This window comes from Netta rufina (assembly GCF_964035555.1).
Source record: "Netta rufina genome assembly, chromosome: 4".
NCBI classification, from domain to species: Eukaryota; Metazoa; Chordata; class Aves; order Anseriformes; family Anatidae; genus Netta; species Netta rufina.
Window position 1 is genome coordinate 44,881,025 of NC_140127.1, and position 21,111 is coordinate 44,902,135.

At 37.4% G+C, this 21,111-nt stretch overlaps 1 pseudogene across 1 annotated transcript in view; it reads left to right on the forward strand.

Annotated features, from left to right (window-relative positions):
* The window catches only part of LOC311209471 (protein transport protein Sec24D-like), a 125,992-nt pseudogene that overhangs the window by 13,725 nt on the left and 91,156 nt on the right, over window positions 1-21,111 (forward strand). The window contains exon 4 of the transcript XR_014619366.1: window positions 7,829-7,969. The product of XR_014619366.1 is annotated as a protein transport protein Sec24D-like (transcript). The remainder of the gene's footprint in view (window positions 1-7,828; window positions 7,970-21,111) is intronic.

Consider the following 21,111-nt stretch of genomic DNA (forward strand, 5'->3'; position numbering starts at 1 on the left):
TGGGAGATACTTGATAAGAGGTATTTTTTAGTCCATTCTATGGACATTATGCAGTACTGTAACAAAGATGCATGAGCTAGCTGCAGAACTAGAGAGTGAGATAACTGTACGAGGAAGATACTGAACAGGCATGCCTGAACCATGCCAGCAGCTGCCAGCCTCTGGGAAGAGTTGTTCCAGGTCCTTGGAGACAAATGGAGGGAAACAAAGAGTATACAGAAACTGAGGGTGGGGTGCTGGAGTCAGAAGCTGTTCTTGGTGCTAAAATACATTCATATGGCTTTAACTGTCAACTAGAACAAATACATACAAAGTGGTTTAGGAATGGGCTGTTTTAAATTTCTCAAACAAAATTGTGGTGCCAAGGCAAGTTCCTTAGAAAAAGGATGTCACATCAACACAATTATAATTTTCCTTGATGGAGTAAATCTTGTTGGGAGAGAGCTCAAATATGTAGTCCTGTATTGAGCAATCTTCCATAGTCATTAATTGCATTTTTGTGATTCTACGAGTCACTGCACTGACTACTCCATTAATGCTGTCAGAGCCGATACCAGAACATTTAATTACTTGTGTCTATCCTTTTAAAACACTGAAATAACACTCAGTTTTTCTAGGCCTCTGGCACTGAGTGCCATGTTCTGACAAAGAAAACCAACATTAGCTGTCCAGAGGCCTGCTGAGACAGCTTTCAAAAATTCTGTATGTAAATTAAAGAGCAAAAGCTGCTACTGCTTTTGCAGCAGCATCACGTGTGAAATGTGCTGATGTGGACACTGCCTTTTTTTCAGTCATAAGTGACAGTGGGAACTGGGGTTCCAGACTCAGATCGGGATTAGAGGAACGGCAGAAACCGGTGTTTTTGCTGTGATGAGCAGCTCATGAAGAACACCAGGTGACCACCATTCCTGGATTGGATTACTGCAGGCAGAGCCTCAGGGCCTAACACGGTTTTAATAAACTGGGTTACTGATTGCCATAGTCAAATATTGGAGAGCATGTTCATGGGAGAATGAGTGTGTGGATCCAGGTTGTACTATTTTGGCTAATAATTGGTCATTTTAAGCTGCAAAGTCAATTAGGATAAAATTTGCTCACATTTATCTATGGTGGAGGTTGGATGGGCTATAATACATTGTGACTGAAATTGGGATAGGTTTGCCTCAGGAGAACTGAGGCTGGTTTGTGAGTTTCAGCTGCAGCTAGTTTTCCTGTATCTCAGACCTATAAAACTGCATAATCTAGGATTAACTAATTTCTGAGAGTATGTTTATGAATGAGATTTCAGGCAGATTTGCAAGTCCAAGCTGTATCTGGTTACAGAGCATACACAGCTATAGATCTATACAGAACCTGATAATTTGCAGTTTTCTGCTTGGACAACATTTGGCTGACCTTGGGCACAGACCTGCGCAACAGTAAAGTGTGCATTATCCCAAGAACATCTCTGGGAGAGTCAGACCACTCTCAGCATCTTCCTTGCTGTGGGTCAGGGACAGCAAGGAAGAGAAAAGACTCACTTTGAAAAAGAGAATAGACCATTACCCACTGGAATGTTATTGAGCATTGCAGTAAGAATGGTGCTGAGAAGTATGAAAAAACCTTCCTGTCTTGAAGGGAGAATGGGGAGGTTGGAGGGAGCTTCCTGGAGCTCTTCGCATTTTCCTGAGTTTAATCCAAAGCATGTCTGTGTAATTTGATGTTTTGTCCTGTGACCTGCCTTTCAGACTATGCAATGTTGGGAGCGGGGAGACTACTTGGAGGGGCAGGGAGAACTGGCTTATTAATTAGTGACATACAGGCCATAAATCCATCTTACTAGCAGGTAAATGAGCCACTCAGCTACTAGCATGCATTTTGTCAAACCCACTCATTCCTAGCTTCATATCCTGTATCAATTACACTGTCCTATGTGGCTGCACCATCTCATTTTCTCTCCTTTGGTCATCTGCCCAAATTCTCTTGGGGGGTGGGGGGGACGACAGGCAGAAAGATGAAGGAGGGAGGGAGGATTCTCATTACTAATCTGGATAAGAGACAACACGTTTAATCCTTGGAGCAAAACTAGTCCAGTTGACAGTTAAAATGAAATCATTATTCACTCTGCTCAGTACATTCCCAGAAATGGTATTGTTTATGACAATCCCTTACCATTATGTCATGAGTTTGCAAATATACAAGCATGGCATATGATCATCCACCCAAAAGGAATAGCAAAGGCAGCAAGAAGAAACAAATGCCGTCTTGCAGGTTTCTGTTTCAGTGAGGGCTGTAGCTATCACTGTCAGTGATGTCAAGGTTATACTGAAATGTGTGCCCAATGATGTATTTCTTGCTACTTGCCTCACTGCCTAGGCAGCAATTCAGTCAGCACCAGAAGGATTGTGAAGAGGTAACCAGAAGCTTTGCCTCACTTCCAGTGGAGCAAGTAGTGTTTATTAAGAGAGCTTTCTGTTTGTACGATGTTTGGTACAATTGGGCCTGATCTCAAATTGCATGGTATGGTGGCTTTGGGGACTTCCTAAGTACAAATGAATCAGAATGTTCAAAGAAACCTAATAGCAGGAGCAGCTGGGAAATGCAGCATCCAGATAATATACTTTAAACAGTTATTGTATTATGCACGTATAAAGAGGCCAGTGCCTACTCTTAAAAGTAAAGCACAAAGCTCCAAGTTACAGAAGTGTGAATCAAACAGTGGCTCAAAGTCAGCTGAGAGCTCAATACAGGGATTGAGTTCCAGCTGCCATTACTTGAGGTCATCTTTAGCTGCACTGTTCAGCTAAATAAAACATAGAGTCAGACTGAAGAAAATGGTCCTCAGTGCAAGCTGTTAGCTTTATTTACCAGGATTTCACATTAAACACCACCATTTTACTCTCTTGAACTATTTATTTTTCTTTCACTTTTCAAAATACCTTGACTAGACTTGAGCTTCTCTACTTCCTGAAAAGTTCTCTACTGAACAAATTTCACAATTTCTTATTTCACTGGTTTACTCAAATTTCAATGACATTTCTCTGTTTCTTTGGTTCTTCATATTTTAGACAGTTCATGGAAATGAAGTGGTATTGGCCATGGAGTAGTCTCAGATGGATTTCCCAGAACTCACTAATTAAAACAAAACAAACAAAGAAACAAAATCATGCAAACTTAGTTACCAGTCTTCTAGTGTCCCTCACACTTAATGGATGATGTTTTGAAACAACCTTTCAAAACTGAGAGCAACAACAGGCCTAGCCATGGTATTATTTAAGCAGGGAAGCTCTGCAAAACCAGGTTAATGTTTTGTGAATGTCAGTACATTCACAAAAAATACTTTCACATAGATGCCTCCCAGTGTCTTCTGCCTGCTGTCGTGGACAACCCCTTTTTGGTGACTTGTTGGGGAATTCAGATGTTCAACAGCCTCACCTCTCCCTGATGGCTCAAATAAAGCTGGCCAGGAAAGCATTAGTGGTGGCTCAGGGGGTTGCTGTACACCATGCTGATGCATACCTACCAGAGGAGGTCAGTGGTCTTCTTCTGGATTTGTTTTTACAACAGATGAAGCACAGTTCCTGTGCTTGTGCTTGAGACCCTAATGAGGGGGAAAATAGTGGGTGGAGATTCTCAAGTGTTGTTTCCAGATCTTCCAGGGAACTAGGAGATGGGATTATTCCCTCTGTGGACTTTGCCACTAGTTATTTAGCCCTGCGCTTTCAATTAAACAATTAAAGTCCATAATCTGACATAGAGATTTCCTTATCTGAGTTTCTTTTTTTTTTTTTTTTTTTTTTTTTCAAAATTTCTCTTACTTTAATTTGATTAAGCTTTAGAACAGTCATAGTTGAATTGATGAAACCCCTCAAATAAAATTCATCCTTCTTTTTCAGTGGCTTGTTCTAATATGGCTTTAACCCCAAACAATTATAAGAAAGTAGGAATAAGTAGGTCTATTGCAAAGATTTCCTTTGGCACACCCTTGATACTTTCTTGCATAGGCAGTCCTTGAACCCATTTGTCAGCTTGTGCATGTTTCATAAAATTGACATGGAGATCAGTATTCATCAGCTGCCTTTCAGCTCTCAAATAAAATACAGTGTAAGGCTATCTACCAGAATTCCAGTGTGGGGCCAACCTGAGCAAAAAATGAGGTGTCTTATAAGTAGAGCATGAGACTTGCAGTGGAACTAAAGACTGAAAGATCCTAGCACAGTCGTGTCTGAGCAAGTTTGACAGAGGTGCTGAGCTCTGTTTAGTGCTCCTGCACTTAGAGTGCTGCAGAATCAGGCCTATCCTTACAGTCTCCAGTTCAGGCATGCTGACAGAGTTGATGGCTTTTTCTTTCTCTGACTTTAGTTACGAGAAAGTTGTCGGCATCTTCAAAAGCTGGACCAAGAGGATTTGTGTTCCCTTTGCATTTTCTTTTCTGTGTATTCCCAAGAGGAATGTCTGCCTGAGAACTGGAAAAACTGCTACACTGACATGTGAGATTTCTGTTTGCTTGTTTTCGTCTGCCCTTCTGTCCTCAGTGCAAGTGTTGGGCTTAACTCAGGGTAATCTTGCCCAGTCAGGCAGTCTGGGAAAGGCTGGCAGTTGTGTACGAAGGCAGGGGGAGGGGGAAAGAAAGGGTGTTACTTTGCAGAGCTGTAAATCCAGCACCTTTTGCCAGTGCTGCATTCTTTTTTTATTGCTTGTTTCTAAGAAGCTATTGCTGCAACAGCACTGACTACAAACAAAATCTCATTTACTCAGTTCATGACAGGTCATGCATTTTGCACATTTGTGGGACACTTGCAGAAGAACTGCAGAGCGCACTTTCCAAAACTTCAGTTTGAAATGCAACAGTTTCCATGTTGCCTGGCACTTCAATGTCAAAGAGATTTCTATTTTTAGAGAGAGATTCTACTCAAAGAGCTATATAAGGCTGTGCTGAGGAGATCATTACTTTTTTATATAATATAGGAGAAAACTTGTTACTTAGTGAGGAAGAAAAAGGACCTGATTCTTCTGTGTAAAACTGGAAAACAAAACAAACAAACAAAAAAAGATACTCTGACTTGGATGTCTTTTGTGGGGAGAGGGAAGAGAAATCAGAACTGAAGACCCAGTATTTGTTTTTAATGTTATTCTAATTTATCACAAGTTCTTGAAAAATATTGTTTTAGCCATTAAAAATGGTTAAGAAGGCTCTTTATTACAACTGATGATGCAAGAGAGAAGGAATGGTTCCAAGCACGGTCTGGTGCCAAAAGACAACTTACTGTGCAAACAGGTGACAGCACTGGGAAAACCCTGCAAGTTATCATCGTGTCCCGCATGAGAAACTAGGTAAAATTTGATAGTACAGATTCGGTACTTCCAGCTATGTTTTGTTGTTGTTGTTATCCAGAGCACAAAGTGCACTCAAGCTGACTGAATGCTGCAGGAGAAAAAAAGGAAAAAAAAAAAAAAAAAAAAAAAAGCAGACTAGTCTGGTGGCCTAAGAGTAGCTGTCACAGTCAACAGCAGAAGAAAGAAGCAGTGTCTAAAATCCTGGCTTTCAGCATGGTTTGCTAGGGAGCCTTATTCTGAAGCCTATTTTTTCCTGATGTAGAATCATTCAGCAAATATATAACTCTGTGTTACCCTTAGTATCTAATTTTGTATGAATAGATAGGAAGAAGGTCTGAACAGAATTGGGTAAAACTGTTCTCAATTAACTTTCTCAATGTCATTTCTGCCACTGTTTTAAGAGGACCATTTGGCTTCCAGGGAATAATATGTCAGTGAAGCAAGGGAGACTCTCAGGTCTGGCCAAGCTTTCGGAGGCAGCCCAGGTAACACTGGTTTTAGCAGCTGTTGGAAATGTTAGCACAGCAGTTAGGGCCAATATGGTTTTGCTTGAGTGAGGAGTAGATGAGGTAGTAGTGCTAAATTAAGGACACTCCTCCATTTCTGCTGCAGTCTGACATGGCTCCTAAAATGAATTCTAAATGGAGTCAGAACTGAACTGATTCTGTTCTTAACTTGCCTTGGTTTTATATTTCTGTTTTTATATTATCTAGCTAGCTGTGATATAACCTGTTTGACTTCAGGTGAATAAAATTATGTAGAACCAGTCTATTTGAACTAGGGGTGAAAAAAAAAAAAAAAAATGGAATTGCTGTCTGCATTTCAGTAACATAAGAAAAGACAGCAAGCAGTCTTGTGTCATGCAGAAGGCAACACAAGGCAGATTAGTTGGTGGCAAGGCAGAAGCATGGGCATCAATTTCCAAATAGTCTGCACTAGGGAAATTTCTTATCCATCCAATGTATTGAACCAGGAACAGCAGGAGAAACAACACGCTCTGTTTTGACACTTGCTCTTCAGAAGTACCACTATCAATATTGAAATGTATCTTTAAAATTATTTTGAATATGTTGACGTGCTAGTCCTGGCATATTGTTAAAAGTACCAGAAGCAGTTTGAGTATATTGGGGAACCGCTGCTCTGGCCAAACTATTGTGCACACAGATACCTTCTTAGATTTATTGGTGAAATCTGTCTTATGTACTGTCTATGTTGGTTTTGAATATTGGGCAGGAACAGAACAATTGGATGACACTATTGGCATTGCAGGCATTTGTTATGTTGTGAATATAGGGACTGCACTTAAAGGAAATAAATTAGAAAGAGATCAGTAAACTGGAGAGGAGGTAAATTTTAACAGGTCTCTGCACGTTTCAACAGAGCAACACTGCCCCTAAGTGGCCGAGTTACCGGCCACAACAACAACAAAAAAATGTCATCCACATAATTTGAGTGCTCGCTTTAGTGCAAATGTGCCAGAGCAGTACACTATTACTTTTTATGACCAGAACATCTAGGAGCCACACGTGAGCTATAAAAAAAAAAAAATGCAGGTAACTGGAGTAATTGTAAGGGATTAATCATGATAAACCTAATGAACTTGGTGATAATTTTACTGTGTGGTTCTTAAAAAGGTCTTTTGCAATGTCTCATTCATTCCCAGAGTACCACAACAGAAACCAGCTCCTCATCCTTCCCTACCTGTGCAAAGAACTTAATTCTGCTTTGAGCTGAAATTTTCTCCTTCCTCTTTCCTGGGAAGTGCCTCTATACCTTCCCTTGCCTCACCGAGAAAGCACACAAGAAATATTCCCATGGCAGTCCTCTCTTCCTTCATAAATGTCATCAGCACTGCTGGCTTACCCTGCAGCAAAGACACATTCCTAATTTGATCCACTTCGCAGCTGTCTCAAACAGGAATCCCAGGCTGCCTCTTCCCAGTTCCTGAACAGTCTCCTTCTGGACATAAACAAATCTCTACACTGTCTCCTGAACAAGTAGCTGGTTAAGGCTGTAGAGGTTAATTCAGACCACTGTCTACTATGCATTCCCATGGCAGTGGACTTTATACTTTCCTTTTTATTAATAAACATAGCAATTGTGTAATATTGAGTAGATATTTTCTTAAATGCTGTACATCTGGTCAGTCGGTTGTTTTAATATATTCTCAATTAACTTTTTCAGTGTCATTTCCACCACAGGTTTCATGAAGTAATTGTAAGATACTGTTTTCTACACTCATATTAGTTTTCATTTTCTTATCTGTTGTACAGAGGAAGACTAGAACTGGTGACTACTAAATAAATGCAAATTTCCATTTCATGGACACTAACTCTTTAATAACAGCATAAATCTATTACAGTGTTACCATTTGTAAAATGTAATATGGGTGCATTAATATCATATAGATGCCTAATCAGAATAAATAAATAAATGCCTAGAAGCTCAAAGGTTAAATTCTGAGCTAGAGAAAGGCAAGTTTTAATTGAGCTATCTTTTTGGTTTTTTACAGTGAAGTATATAAACTTTCATCAGTCAAGCTTCTTATCCTACATCGGATGGGTATGTTGGAAAGAAAGTTGAAAGGGCTGAAAACAAAGGAGATGACTTCAGACCTGAAATTTTCATCCTCACTGACTGATCATCTAAAATGGTGAGTACAAGCTTCACAGGATGCATATTTATTCATTCAAATTGGCTTTCTGTTTACTTGCAAATACTTATTTGATACTAACTTCAAAATTTGATTGAATACCATTAGAAAATTTGCAAAATTTTTCTTGAACTTTAATGTTCATCTTGTATGTGTCTCTAAATAAATATGCTTCTGTTTTCAGTGCATAATATTCTAATGTCGTTAATGTATTCTGAAAAATAAAAGGAAAAAAGTACTTAAAGGATGCAATGAGGAAGGTGGGAAGCTCAAACTGTTCTTTAGAACTCTGAAAAAAGCAGTATTTTCCTTCTGAAATACTGTTGTAAAAGACAAATAAAATTGAGCAATGGCATTATGCTGTGTACAAACACCATCAGTCTGTAAGTCATGATTGTACAAAGTTTTGATCATCAGGCCTCCTCTAAATAGCTGAAGGTTAGATCAGCAGCACAAAATGCATAGTTACAGAAAACATCTGTATTTTGTTTGTGTATGTAAGCCTGAATTTAGTTAAGCACAAAGATTTGCTTGAAAAGCCACTAACTTCCAAAATATTTATAAACACATTACTAATCTTGGAGTCCTTTTGTGTTTATATGTTTTAGAAAAGTATTTGCCATAATAATTATTCTGAGAGTCCAAAACAAGAGGTGAAACAAACTAAGTTAAAGAAATCAGACGGAGAAAATGTTAAATCATTTTTCTATTACAGTATGTCTACGTTTGGGAAAACTAATTGACCAGGCAAAGTCTGAAATTATTTTATTTATTCATTCATTTAATATTATAATACTTAAGATATTATAATGGTAGGAACAATTTAATGGGGAAGGATGAATGTTTATAAAAAAAAAAAAAAATAGGAGGGAGGTTGATATATAGTCCCCAGCAGGAGTTGTGTATATCCTGTTGCCAGGAAGGTGAAGCTCAGAACTTTTTACAATCCTGTTAAATTGGCTAGCCACAGTATCAAGGAAAACTGCACCGTTTTTGTAAGGCCAGGTTTATGCAAGTATTACTCAAGCTCTTTATGCTTGATTGTCTCGCTGTGACCAGACTGCAACACCTTTCACTTCTCAAGTATTCACCCTTTCAAAATTCTTGTCTCAGACTAAATAAAGATTTCTGAGCATTTGTTGGACGGTATGAATGTTTCTTTCAAGAAGAGCAGAAGAGTCTTTTTGGTTTTGGATCCTAGATATTTTTTTCCATATCACTCTCGCAGATTTCACTGATTCTCTGTCTGACTTCAAAACAATGTTTAATGACTTCTTTTTGGCAGTGTGTGTTTGTCTGTAATCTTATGTGTTTGTCATTAAAACTATATATATAAAAATCTTATATAATAAACATGAAGTAAATGTGGGAGATTGTTTGCCTTTCATCCCACTGTTCTTGCTTTCCTGTGATATGGAAAGAAATATAATACAAATTATACTGCATTATCATAAAGTATATGTATAAAACCACAGCTGACACTATTAAAATTGTACTTTAACTACTACCTCCATCTCTAGTTTTATGAACTTTTATAAAGTATGGTAACTGACTACCATATGGTAGTTATAAAGAAAAAACATACGTCAGAGCTATACACAGTTGGTATATGTTGTTCTGAGATTGTACTGAAGAGTTGACTTTCATGTTAATCCATGTAAATACTAAATGTTTGGACAGGGCATCATGATTTTCTTACATGAAGAAAGATGTTTGTTTTTTTTTTTTTTTTAATTCTGAGAACCATGTTATATCTTTGAGAGCACCGCGATAAAAATGGTCATCAATCATAGTCATGATGGTTTCAGCCACAGCGAGGTCACTCTGGAAGATAATATTTAAAAAAAAAAAAAAAAAAAAGTATCAATATATAAACTTCTATATTGGGGGGTGGATGCAAACTGTATGTATGCTGTAGCTAAAGGGAGGACAATAACTGATCTTGACAGGACTCCTTTAGGAGGTCTTGTGTCAAAATAGGTAGTTGGAATAACTGATAGTGAGTATGGGCATAGCTGAAACTGTCATTCACCAGTCACATGAACAGCTGAGACAGAGAGGAAAGTTGACAGAAGTCACCATGAATTTTATTAAGACAGTAAGAACAGTATTTGAGAAGAACAGAAAGTGGCAAAAGACTGTTAACTACCAAGCAGGGAATGGACAGTGTTCAATATAGGTGAGTAAAGAGGATTTTCCAAACTATGGTCTGAATGTGGCTGCTTAAGCAGACTGGCAACATCAGTGAGGACTTTCACAGAACACCACATATGGTAGTTGCTTAGAGTGACATCTATGATTTGTTGTGTTTTTTTTCGTTGATGTTGTTTTTTGTTGTTTTTTTTTTTTTTTTTAATGCACAAAACCAGCCCTCAGTTTAGAGCACTTCTTGAGGATTACTGGTTGTTTGGTGTTAGCTGCCTCTTTTCCTCTTCAGCGTCTCTTGGCAAGTTACTGTGAACCCCAGAACATATGATGTGGCAGTGTGACATTTTTTGTATATATTTGAACAGGGTGGGAAGTGCTCAACGAACTGTTGAATTGGAATTTGCATATTTGCAATGAGAAATTATGCTATTGGAATAGGTGTGATGATACTATCTCCAACTGCTACGTGTATATTGAGATAAAAATATACTCGTCATTTTCACCTTGTTACTGCCCCTGTTGCTGTTGTTAAACTTCTTATGAGCTCAGTGACCTAAGTACCACTACATTATGTCATTACACCTTAAATACATCAAATATATTTAGATATAAGGCATACAATTTTTTAGTAGAGTCTGTGCTGTACTGAAAATCCCCCTGTATACTAAATGTAGTTCAAAAAGCTGCTTGCACTTTTAAAATCTGAAACTATATATCATGCTGATTAGCACTGGAAGGCCCAAATATCACTCTGAACAAGCTCGCTTAGTTATTAAAGGTAGAATGGTGAAATTCAATATTGCCATTCAACCTCAAGTTTTATTACCTTATAGTAAGGTGCTATGTTGCACTATTCTAGTGGGTTTTGAAGAGCCTGTCCAGAATGCGTACTTTCCATTGCACTATATAGACACACCTGATGTCTTGGTTTCAGACATCAGCATCTCATTAGTTGTGTAGATAAATTTGTAGTCAAAAAAGACTAAATCTCTGTTTATTCTCAAGTAAACACCATCAAATGAATGACTGACTAGATTCTTATTTACTCTAAGGTCTGAAATCTGGGTGGAGTTTTAAATATTAAATGTTACTGAAGATCCAAGACCCTACATGTCTGAACTTCTTGACTGTTAATTATTTTTTGTATTACTTTTGCTTTGGTGAACACATAACAGTATCCTTTGTACAAAGCAGTATAATATAGATCAAATATTTTACTTTAATGAAATAATAACAAAGACCTTTACTCTAATTGCATGCCATTTTAATGGAAAGCTTTACTGCTAGTACAAAGCTTAATTCTTTTTAAGAAACAGGTGAGACTATTGTTTTATTATTGTAGGTTTTCCCAGTCAGTTTACATTACTGTTTGTCAAGAGAAGTTAAATTGTTCCCTAGTGGCTTTGCTCTCATCTAAGACAGTAGAGGGCAGTGAATCCACTACACAGAAAAACAAAAGTGCCATAATAGGATCATTTTTCTCTTTCCTAACAATCACATTTCCTAGACATTCCCTATCAGAAATGGCCATTGTTGGGCACGTACAAAGTAAATTGCAAATCTGTGTAGATATCATGATGGTTTTTGTTTTCTTTTTGTTTTCTTTTTCTTTGTTTGTTTTTACTTAATAGGCCAAATACAGGCACAATTAGATGAACTATGCTTATTTTTTTTGTGCAACTGTTACTTGCAGACCAGAGTACTGTTTGCTACCCTGCATACATATTGTTAAACTATAAGTTTTCAGTAGTTGTCATTTTATGTTGCAAAAGAGAAATATGTCAGAGAAAAAGAAAGGGAGATATGGCCAAAATTAAAACTCAAAGTAGTACTGAAGACACAAAAATTCTCTGCAGCTACAGTTCTGGGTGGTGCAATTTTCCATATCTGAATATTTTTTGACAAAAGTGAAGTATGAAAAGTTGTTCAGTTAGGTGGGGTAAAAAAAAAAATCAAAACCAAAACAAATCAAACAAAACACAAATAATAAAAAAGAACGCTTGAGAATTTTCCTCATGAAATACAGACATTTTCTCCAAAATATTAAGTACAAATCTCAGTCTTTCAAAGAACAATATTTAGATGTGAAATATTCCAACAGCTATACTAAAAGCTATCCTAAAATAAGTTATGATAGAGGTATAACCTTATTCTAAAACATTCTTCATATTGTCCATTAAAAGTATTGCTACATCTCAGTCCGTACCATTTTCATATATCTTAATATGTTTTTTAGAGTCCCATTAGACTAACAATAAGAACCAGAAGCTTGATATTTATTTACAAACATGAAAATCTAGCTGAGATTGGAACTTTTTTTTTTTTTTTTTTTTTTAATTCATTCTCACTAAATCGATTGATACAGCAGTTTTTGTGCTGCTGTGCCAACTGACATGTTATTTGGTGTGGGGTCATAAGGACTTTCACTAGAGCTCATTAGGTATGAAATTCAATTCCCCTTGGCATTGAAAATTGGCTGTTATCATTAATGACAGATTTCCTGTGAGTTTCTCTATCTGTTGTACAAAGCATACCACACTATTGCTACAGGACTCCATCTTTGGTAAGAAAACTATTAATGCTGTGCTCAGAGAAACCAGTGAAGAGTTTTTGTTACAACCTTTCAAGTCATTTATCATTGTATTGGCAGTACTTTGTAAGGCTAGATCGTTAAGAAAGTGATATGGTTTTTAAAAAGTAACATTCTACTTTGAGGCTAGAGGGCTATTTCAAGCAGCGTTGTAGGCTTATGCCATGAATCCACTCCTAACACTTTTTCTGTTAATTGTTTAGTGAAGAAATAGTATACACTAATTTTCTGATGATATCCCACTGGCTGTGACTGTTGGTGTTACAAAGAGCCATGTTTGGAATGACCTGGAAAATGGAAGATTAAAAAGTGAAGTTATAAAGTTTGTTACAGTAAAACAAACTCCTCTACTTGGGAAAGAGAAAATGAATTTATAAAAACAAGAAGAGAAGTATTTTGCTGGCACTAGTTCTTTAGCAGAGGTTCTGGGGGTCATTTAGTGTGTTTATAAACTAAATAAGGGAAGACTGTGGGTTCAGGAGGTAGGGATTTTAAGGGTTGTTGTTTTTTTGTTGTTGTTGTTGTTCCGAAAGGAAACAGGGAAACACGATACTGGGCTTCATTAATAGCACAACTCAATCTGTAGAACATTGAAGGTAATTATTCATCTTCATTTGGCACGGTGAGTGCTCTTTCAAGTTCAGAAAGATTTGGGCAAATTGGAGATGGTCCAAAGTAGGCCAGCAAGGATGCTAAAAGAGTTAGAAAGCATGACCTATGAGGAAGCTGTGGAGGAATTTACTGTATTCAGTCATTCTTTTTGGAGAGAGAGGGAAGAAAAAAAAGAAAGAAACAGCTATAGAGTTGGGTGGGAAGACTTAACCTCTTTACAACAGAAAACTTATCAAGAAGGCAGAACATTTGTTTGATCTTCTGTATAGGGTAAGAAGTAGCAAGAAAACTTTACAGAAAATAAAATTTAGGTATACATCTTAAATATTTCTAAGAACAATGAAAGAGTTAGTTAACCTAGGAGTCCTGGAATTTCCTTCACTGGAGGGTTTTAGAAGAGTTAAACTTCTGTCAGGAATGGACTTAAATCATTACGGCAAGAAGCTGTTTTTCAGTGATTTTTTAAGTGAATTTTTAATCTGAGTACAAGTCGTAGTCCATGATGACTGCAGTTTGACAGTGAAATTGCAAGAGGTTATATGCATAGTTGGTAGATATGGGGTGATTTCACAGGAAATCAGTGCAGTATATAATCTTTTGAAGAGCAAGCAGCCCTTTATATCTATAACAAATGCTAGCAACTACTTAAATAACTTTATGGGAAAGAAGAAAAACTAGCCTGGAGGCAAGTCTGGAGGACCTTATCAAATCTGTAGTTGCCACAGTGACAGGAAAGGCCATACAGAGAAACATGTCTTGAATTGTACTCTAAACATAGCCATAGCGTTTCATCTTTGACATTCTTTGAGAGAAAGAGTGCCTGTAACATGAATCTTTGAAAATAATAGCCAAAGCAGGACTACTTTACCTCTATGTCTGAGAAAATAGCATGAAAGAAGATTAATGCAATCCTCTCTGTAATAAATTAGCATGGAACTCTTTGGACTCCATAAGGTCTGCACTGATTTTACAAAAGAAGGCAGCAGCCAAAGAAGAGTGTATAATATGATCTCTCCCATCCTGTTTGGGGCGATGTAGGAAGCTGTTCTGTGCTAGTGGGGATCCAATAGTCATCTTACAAAGATGACTTCACTTGATTTAACAAACCTATTGGTGACTGTGACAAGGTCTGGTTATGAAAGATAAGAATCATACAGCCCCCAGCGTCTGTATCAGAACCTTTCATCTAGGCTCATCTGGCAAAATTGATATCAGAACACTCCTTGCTATTGGGAATGTAATTACCTTTTGAAGTATGGCTAATATCAGCTATGTGGCAGAATGATTTAATGAACTAGTGCTTCATTTCTCTTCTGACCCAAATTTATACCTAACATAGACAGTCTGGAGTGAATTTTGACCTCAGCCTAATCCCCTGCAAATGCTTGTTCGCCTTGCTTTTGGAGAATGCTTCAGCGTTATGAGTCACCTCTACTGTGGAGGCCCTACACTAAAAGAGCAGATCAGGACTGAAATATCGAGGGGAAGACAGGCACACACCCCAAAAAAAAACTTTTGGTAGTCTCTTGTTTTTACTACAGTTACACAGGGAGATGTAAGAAAAAACCAAAATTTTTCCTGGCATGGGTAACACGAGGTCAATAACTGTTTGGTTAGCTCAGCTTTCTATTTGCTTGATCTGCATCTAGACTTGCTCTGAGAAGCCTTGTGTCACAACAGTAGTGCTGGCATCCTATTTGGACTGTCTAGTACCAAAATGTCATGACATTTTCTAAAAAAACTAATGATACATGTAGGTAGTCTTTGCATATGTATAAACTATAGCTTGAGCTCCGTAGAATAAGTTTGGGAATGTTATGTTCCTGCCCCTGAGGTATACACAGATAGCTGTGGACCATGAAATGGTAGGGAAAACTCTTTCCCTACAAATAAATAAGACAAGTGTAGAGATTTATATTTAATCCATCTCTATACTCTGGGTTTTCCTTAAACTTCTCATATGAAAAGGTAACAGGATCTGTGTACTTAGAAGTATAGCATACAATAATAAGGGAGAATTTGTAACAATTCAACAGAGGAATTAGAACTTCCCAACAAGAGAATTTCCTGTTAATTATGTCCATCAGATTCAAGGCATTTAGTCTTCTTTCTTCTATACTTTTGCTCCTTATTTTTTCTGTAATTCTCAAAATGCATGATGACCCATGCCAGCCACCAGACTTTCTCCAAATATCTTTGTTTTCTGCCAAGTCTCCCCTTATGCAAAAATGGCACTTACTTGGTCATTTTTCGGTACCTATTTTAATTCAGAAACTTGGGGGGTGAGGGTCACAAAAAATGTCTGCTTTGCTTTTAACTTAAATTCTAGGCAAAGTGATTCAGTTGAGATTTGTGAGCTCCTCTCTATCCACTCTGTTGTTCAATTCAGAAAGTTGTTCTGGTCTCAAACACTGTGGATCACCAAAAATGAATACTATCTGAACAATTGCTTGTGCTCTGTAATATCATAGCTTAGCTCTTTCTGGAGTTCCTCCTAGGGTTGATTTTCCACTGCAAAAGAGGATTTTAAAGATGTAGGAAAGGGTGCTAGCTTTGTTCTTTATTTCTGTGGACAATGTGGGAGGGCATGAGGATAATGACAGCTCATTTTTTTTTGCATCCAAACATAAGCTTGTCCCTACATTCAACACACATGTCCTGGCCTTGCAGAAACAAATGACTAAGATAAGGAAAGAAATGTCATGACGACAGTCTCCCTATCATCAAACGTAAGCTGGTATGCAAAAACCTTTCCATCCAAAGTTAAAAGGGTTTTTAATTATAAATTATTTAACATTCAAAGGAAATATTAAAAGTTCAAGCCAATTTTGACTATTCTGCAATATTGTGCTGAGAAGAACTGAGACTGAGTCCTTCAGGTTGTGAACTGAAAAATTATTCTACTTTCTTCTGGAGCAACATTTGCTCTCTGCACCTCATTCTAGCCTGCTGTCACAATCAAATGAGATGAAGTGAGAAATCTTGAACGCAGATACTAGGAAGCATTTTTACAATTAATCGTTCTAAAAAAGAAACTTCTGATTCTGAGTGAACTGAAGTTATGGGAGAAATCAAAAAAGAGATGACATCTGAGATCAGGGCTATATCTTAACATAAACAAATCACTCTCCTATTTCTTTTGGAACTCTGCTGTCCCAAGCCAGCTATGAGAACAAACAAGACATTAGTTATATTTCCCAGTATAAAAGTCCCTTAAGGCAGCCTACTGGGAAAAGTGGGTCTGAAAACCATTGGCATTGTCTCAGCCTAAGCTATTGGTTTTGTGATGAATTAAAAAGGACAACATTCTAATTTTAGTAAGTTTTAAGTAGAATTGTGAGAATTCAGAAGAGATTAAGTTTTCTCACTCATAGAGAAATGACTGTTAGTTTTATTTTTTTTTTTTCCTTAGAGGAAGCTTATTAGATGAATATTGATTAGGGCATTGGCACACATTCTATAGTCTGTTTGGCAGAGAAGGAGATCATCAAAGAAGGGCAAACAGCAGGTGTGATTCCTTTCTATCTCTTAGTAGAGCCTGAGAAAGAGGAGTTGCAAGTAGATTCAGATCTGGCATGAAGCTCAGCAGCCTTCAGAGGCTATGAAATGGCAACCATAGTAAGCCATCTATTGGAAAATATCCCTTTACTAAGATTTTGCTTGCAGCATAAACATTTCTATTACTTTAAGTGTCTCTAGTTATTTCTGTTGAATCAGCAGTATTTTTTTGTTAAAAAGAAATGAGTCAACCCTGTAATAAAACAGTCCTCACTGTTTCTCCTTCTTCTGTTTAGCTGAAATCTGCAGGCTTGTTCTGCAAACACAGACTTCAGCATTTCCAAAAGCTAAAGGTCAGCCTGAAATCTCACAGCACACTTACTGTATAACAGCCAAGCAAGGAAATGTTCAAAAAGTCTTTGGAGAACATCATCCTAAAAGATGAAGTTACAGTAACTTCAGTCCCGTGAGATTCATGGCCTTTTTTGTGTCTTGGGATCTCCAAATAAAGCAGATTAACAGATCATTTTTGTAATTCTTCCTTTTTCCACAAAAATGGAAATAAGTGAACCTATAGCATCTAATTGGATGTTTTGAACAGGTTGGATTGTAATTTAATTTAATGTTGTAGGTAATTTTTTCCTCAGACTATTTTAACCTCAAATGCCTTATTTTGTGATAAACAAGAAAATTTGTAAAGAGATTATGTATTGAACACATATTTTAATATTCTACAGTTAAAGTGGCTGGTTTTTGCAGCACTACCTGTCCTGTGCAATTCTGTTATTAGAGAACACACCACAACCTCCCAGGTTCCAAATAAGTGATTTACCCTGATGATAAAGAAATTTACTAACTCTTTTTTTTTTTTTTACTGCTTATGACTGCTTAAACCTATCAGGGAGAGTTTCTTGCTCAAGTAAGTATAGAAAAATATGTGTGAGGGCACCCACACACCATTTCCAATCACTACAATTGTTGAAGAAAAGCAAATGCTTCCAACAAATCTGCTTAGAATTGGACCTGACTCAATGCTGATTCTTCCAAAGCTGCCTATAAAAATATATTCTAATTCCAATCAAAGTTACTCATATTCTGAGTTTCAAGAAAGTGGGATTTAATATTTACTCTACATAATATTCTCAAAAAAGGGAAGGGGAAGGGAAAATGGAAGGAGAAGGGTTCTTCAAATTGATGTAAGACATATTCCTTCACTAGGAAATTGTATTGAATGTATCTCAGTATTACTTGGACAATGTTTAGTGAAGTGGGAAGATGAACCGCAGAAAGCAGGTCCCTGTAAAACTATTGTCTGTTTCCCAAACAAGTGGGATTTGGTTTGTTCAGGGCCTGGTTCCTCTTGGTGCACTAAAGCTCAACAGTAGATGAATAAGTAAATCACGTCAAGGAGTAAAGCATGTTGGAAAACTTTAATGATATTATATACAAAAGTCCTCCTTACTTCACTGGTGTGTTTCTGTGTTTGTTTTTCTCTCCAGATAAATCAGAGATAAACAGATTGCAATATGGGAAAAAGCATGCAATGGCTACAATGGGAACAGAATCCACCCTGTGTAGCGTAGTTTCACATTCTAATTACAGATGTGTAAACAATTTTTTCCAAACTTTTGTATAAGCTTCCATTCTGATAATTTTAAGTGCTCAAACAATTGTAGTTAACGTTACTTGCTGCCCATGTTTTCATATGTAACTGTGCTATCCTGGCACTCAGCTTTAGAAATAGCAGTGCCATAAGTTTCTCTGAAAGGATTGTCCAGCTTTATATCCTCAGGAGTGGTTGCCAGTTAATGTGTGCAGGGGTCTTCAGAAACTTCAGCTGGAGCTCTAGACCTTTGAGTTTCTATCATCACAGCTGTAAAAGATAAACTTATGATTGGCAACAGAACGTGCCAGCCCAGATCTAAGATGTAGCACTTGTGTAAATCCACAGGTAGCTAAGACAGCCATATGCCAGGATGCTGGACAGCAGGCATGATTCTAGATCTCTCTGATGTAAAATTTTTAGCTGGACTCTACAGAAAGTGATAGATATATAAGATTAAGGCAGTCATGTTTAATGTTTTACATCTGTGTTACACTTTGAAAGTTTAACACAACTCAGTTCTTGGTATCTCTTTTTTTTTTTTTTTCTGGCAGTGGACTACAGTTCCCTGTGTAAGACTAAGGTAATTAACTGTTACCATTTTAGCATCATTATATCATTTTTGTCTACTCATTAGAGCCTTCTGCTTCTAGGAATTCCTTCACACAGCAATATTTCATCTTTTACCATGTCTATCTTTTATGTGGCCATATTCATGTCCAAGATATCGTTAGCATATTCAACATTGTATTACGATAAAGATCTTTTGTTGTTGTTGTTGTTAATTTTAACCAATGTCTCCTAGAAACAAAAAAGAAAACAGTCACATCTTAATGTGGTCTAGAAGATGAAAGAAAATGGCTGACTGCCAGGACTCTGAGCGCAGAGTCTCTAGGTAGTTGATTTGTTCTAGCTTGGACTAAGTCCACGCAACAAAACGTTGTTGGCAGGACTATTTTGGCTAGAATTATTAAAAAAGAAAAAAAAAAAAAGAAAAAAAAAAAAAAACACCTTTCCTCCCTGAGGTAAGTGCACTAGGAAACATCAATATAGATGTCACTATACTGTCCTAAAATTTCTTTCAGTGGCATAGTTTGAGCAGCTCACAGAAGGTGCCACTATGCCACAGAAAAACTTGGAGAAATCCACTGGCACATTTACTCTGAAATATCTGTGGGAGCTGAGCTCTTCTGCTTTAGAGAGACCCAAAATTTAATGGCTGTTTACTGTGCTACCCATGGTAAAAGTAGGGCTTTTTTTGAGGTTCCCAGTCCAGAGAGGTCAGCAACGTCACTGCCCCTTTGCTGAAGATATGGAGCTGGTTGAACATGTTCTTCGGCAACTGATGGCCCATGTGAGCTGCACAAGACAGAGGATGCTTATGTGGCTTATAGCTTACACCTTACCCATTTGAGTTGGAGAGGATTTCAGTATCCAGGACTGGTAGCATGACACTATAGCTAACACAAAGAGTAGGAAAGAAGCCAACATAGAATGAGGGGTAGGAGGGACTAAGGTGACCCAGGCCTTAATTCTATATTATATGGAGAAAAGAAAGATTGTTGTTCCCACACAGAAAGTAGTAATGCAAGTGCAATCAGCTGCTTCAGTGCTTATGCACTGGTGGATGAAAGGGCTAAGTGCAGTCCCTATTATAAGTTTCCGTTCTGAAGCCCAAGTAGCTCCCAGAGAAGAACAGTTTTGGATTTTTGCATTTTCTGCATTTTCATTCACCTCTGGCCTTCTCAGAACTTCCTTTCTAAGTCACTGATTTCTCCCTAGGTTCTTACACACTGAGAGGGACCTGACAGGACCTGGTGTTTAGGACCTGTTTGTGTGAATGTCAATCCAGAACAAGAAGTTCTGAGAGACATGCAAAGTAAAGAATTAATACATTAAGCTGACCAGTTCAGACTTCAGGACTGGGCCTAGGAGGAAGGTAGAAAGTAAACTTAAGTTTATGTTTTTTTAAAGAAGCCATAAACTGAAAATGGAATAGAAAATATGTTGAGGTTATTCTAAGCTGCACGCTCTGCTAAAGAAGTGTTATTTTTGTGCCATGGGGTTCTGTACATGAACCCATCTCTGAACATTAAGGAACAATGATACAGCCTTCCTGCTACTGCTCTAATGAACAGTCTGTAGGAAATAGCCATTGTGTTTCCTTTGAGTTTTCTTTTTCCACACCTCCATTTCTAAATCCTGTGAAGAAGTTGGAGGAATAAATCCTCTAAATCCTCATGGCAATGGTAACAAAGCACCTCTGTACCTGAGTGGCTCCAAATTTTAACTGTAGAAACCTACATTTTTGGTGTTATCATCTCTGGTACAGCATTTCTGCAGTGGCCTCTGAGAGGCTGTTTTGTGCTTTCTATTCTGTCCTGATCCTTCTCTAGTATGTACAGAAGTTTAACACTTGAAATCAATTTAGCAAATTAAATTTAGAACTCAAGTTGTGATTCTCTTGCAAAAGGAAAAAAAAATAGACTTCTGTTTCAGATACTGAGATGTGCTCATTGGACTGGTATAACAAATACCACCAGCATTAAGTTGTATGGTCTCATATGGTCGTATGAAAATGCTCTCTTTTGTGGCAATTGAATCCATATAAAGAAATTTTGGCTTCCTTTGGCTCTATTTTATGTTTCACTGTTTCACAGGAATGTAATTATGTACTGGCTGACAGTTATA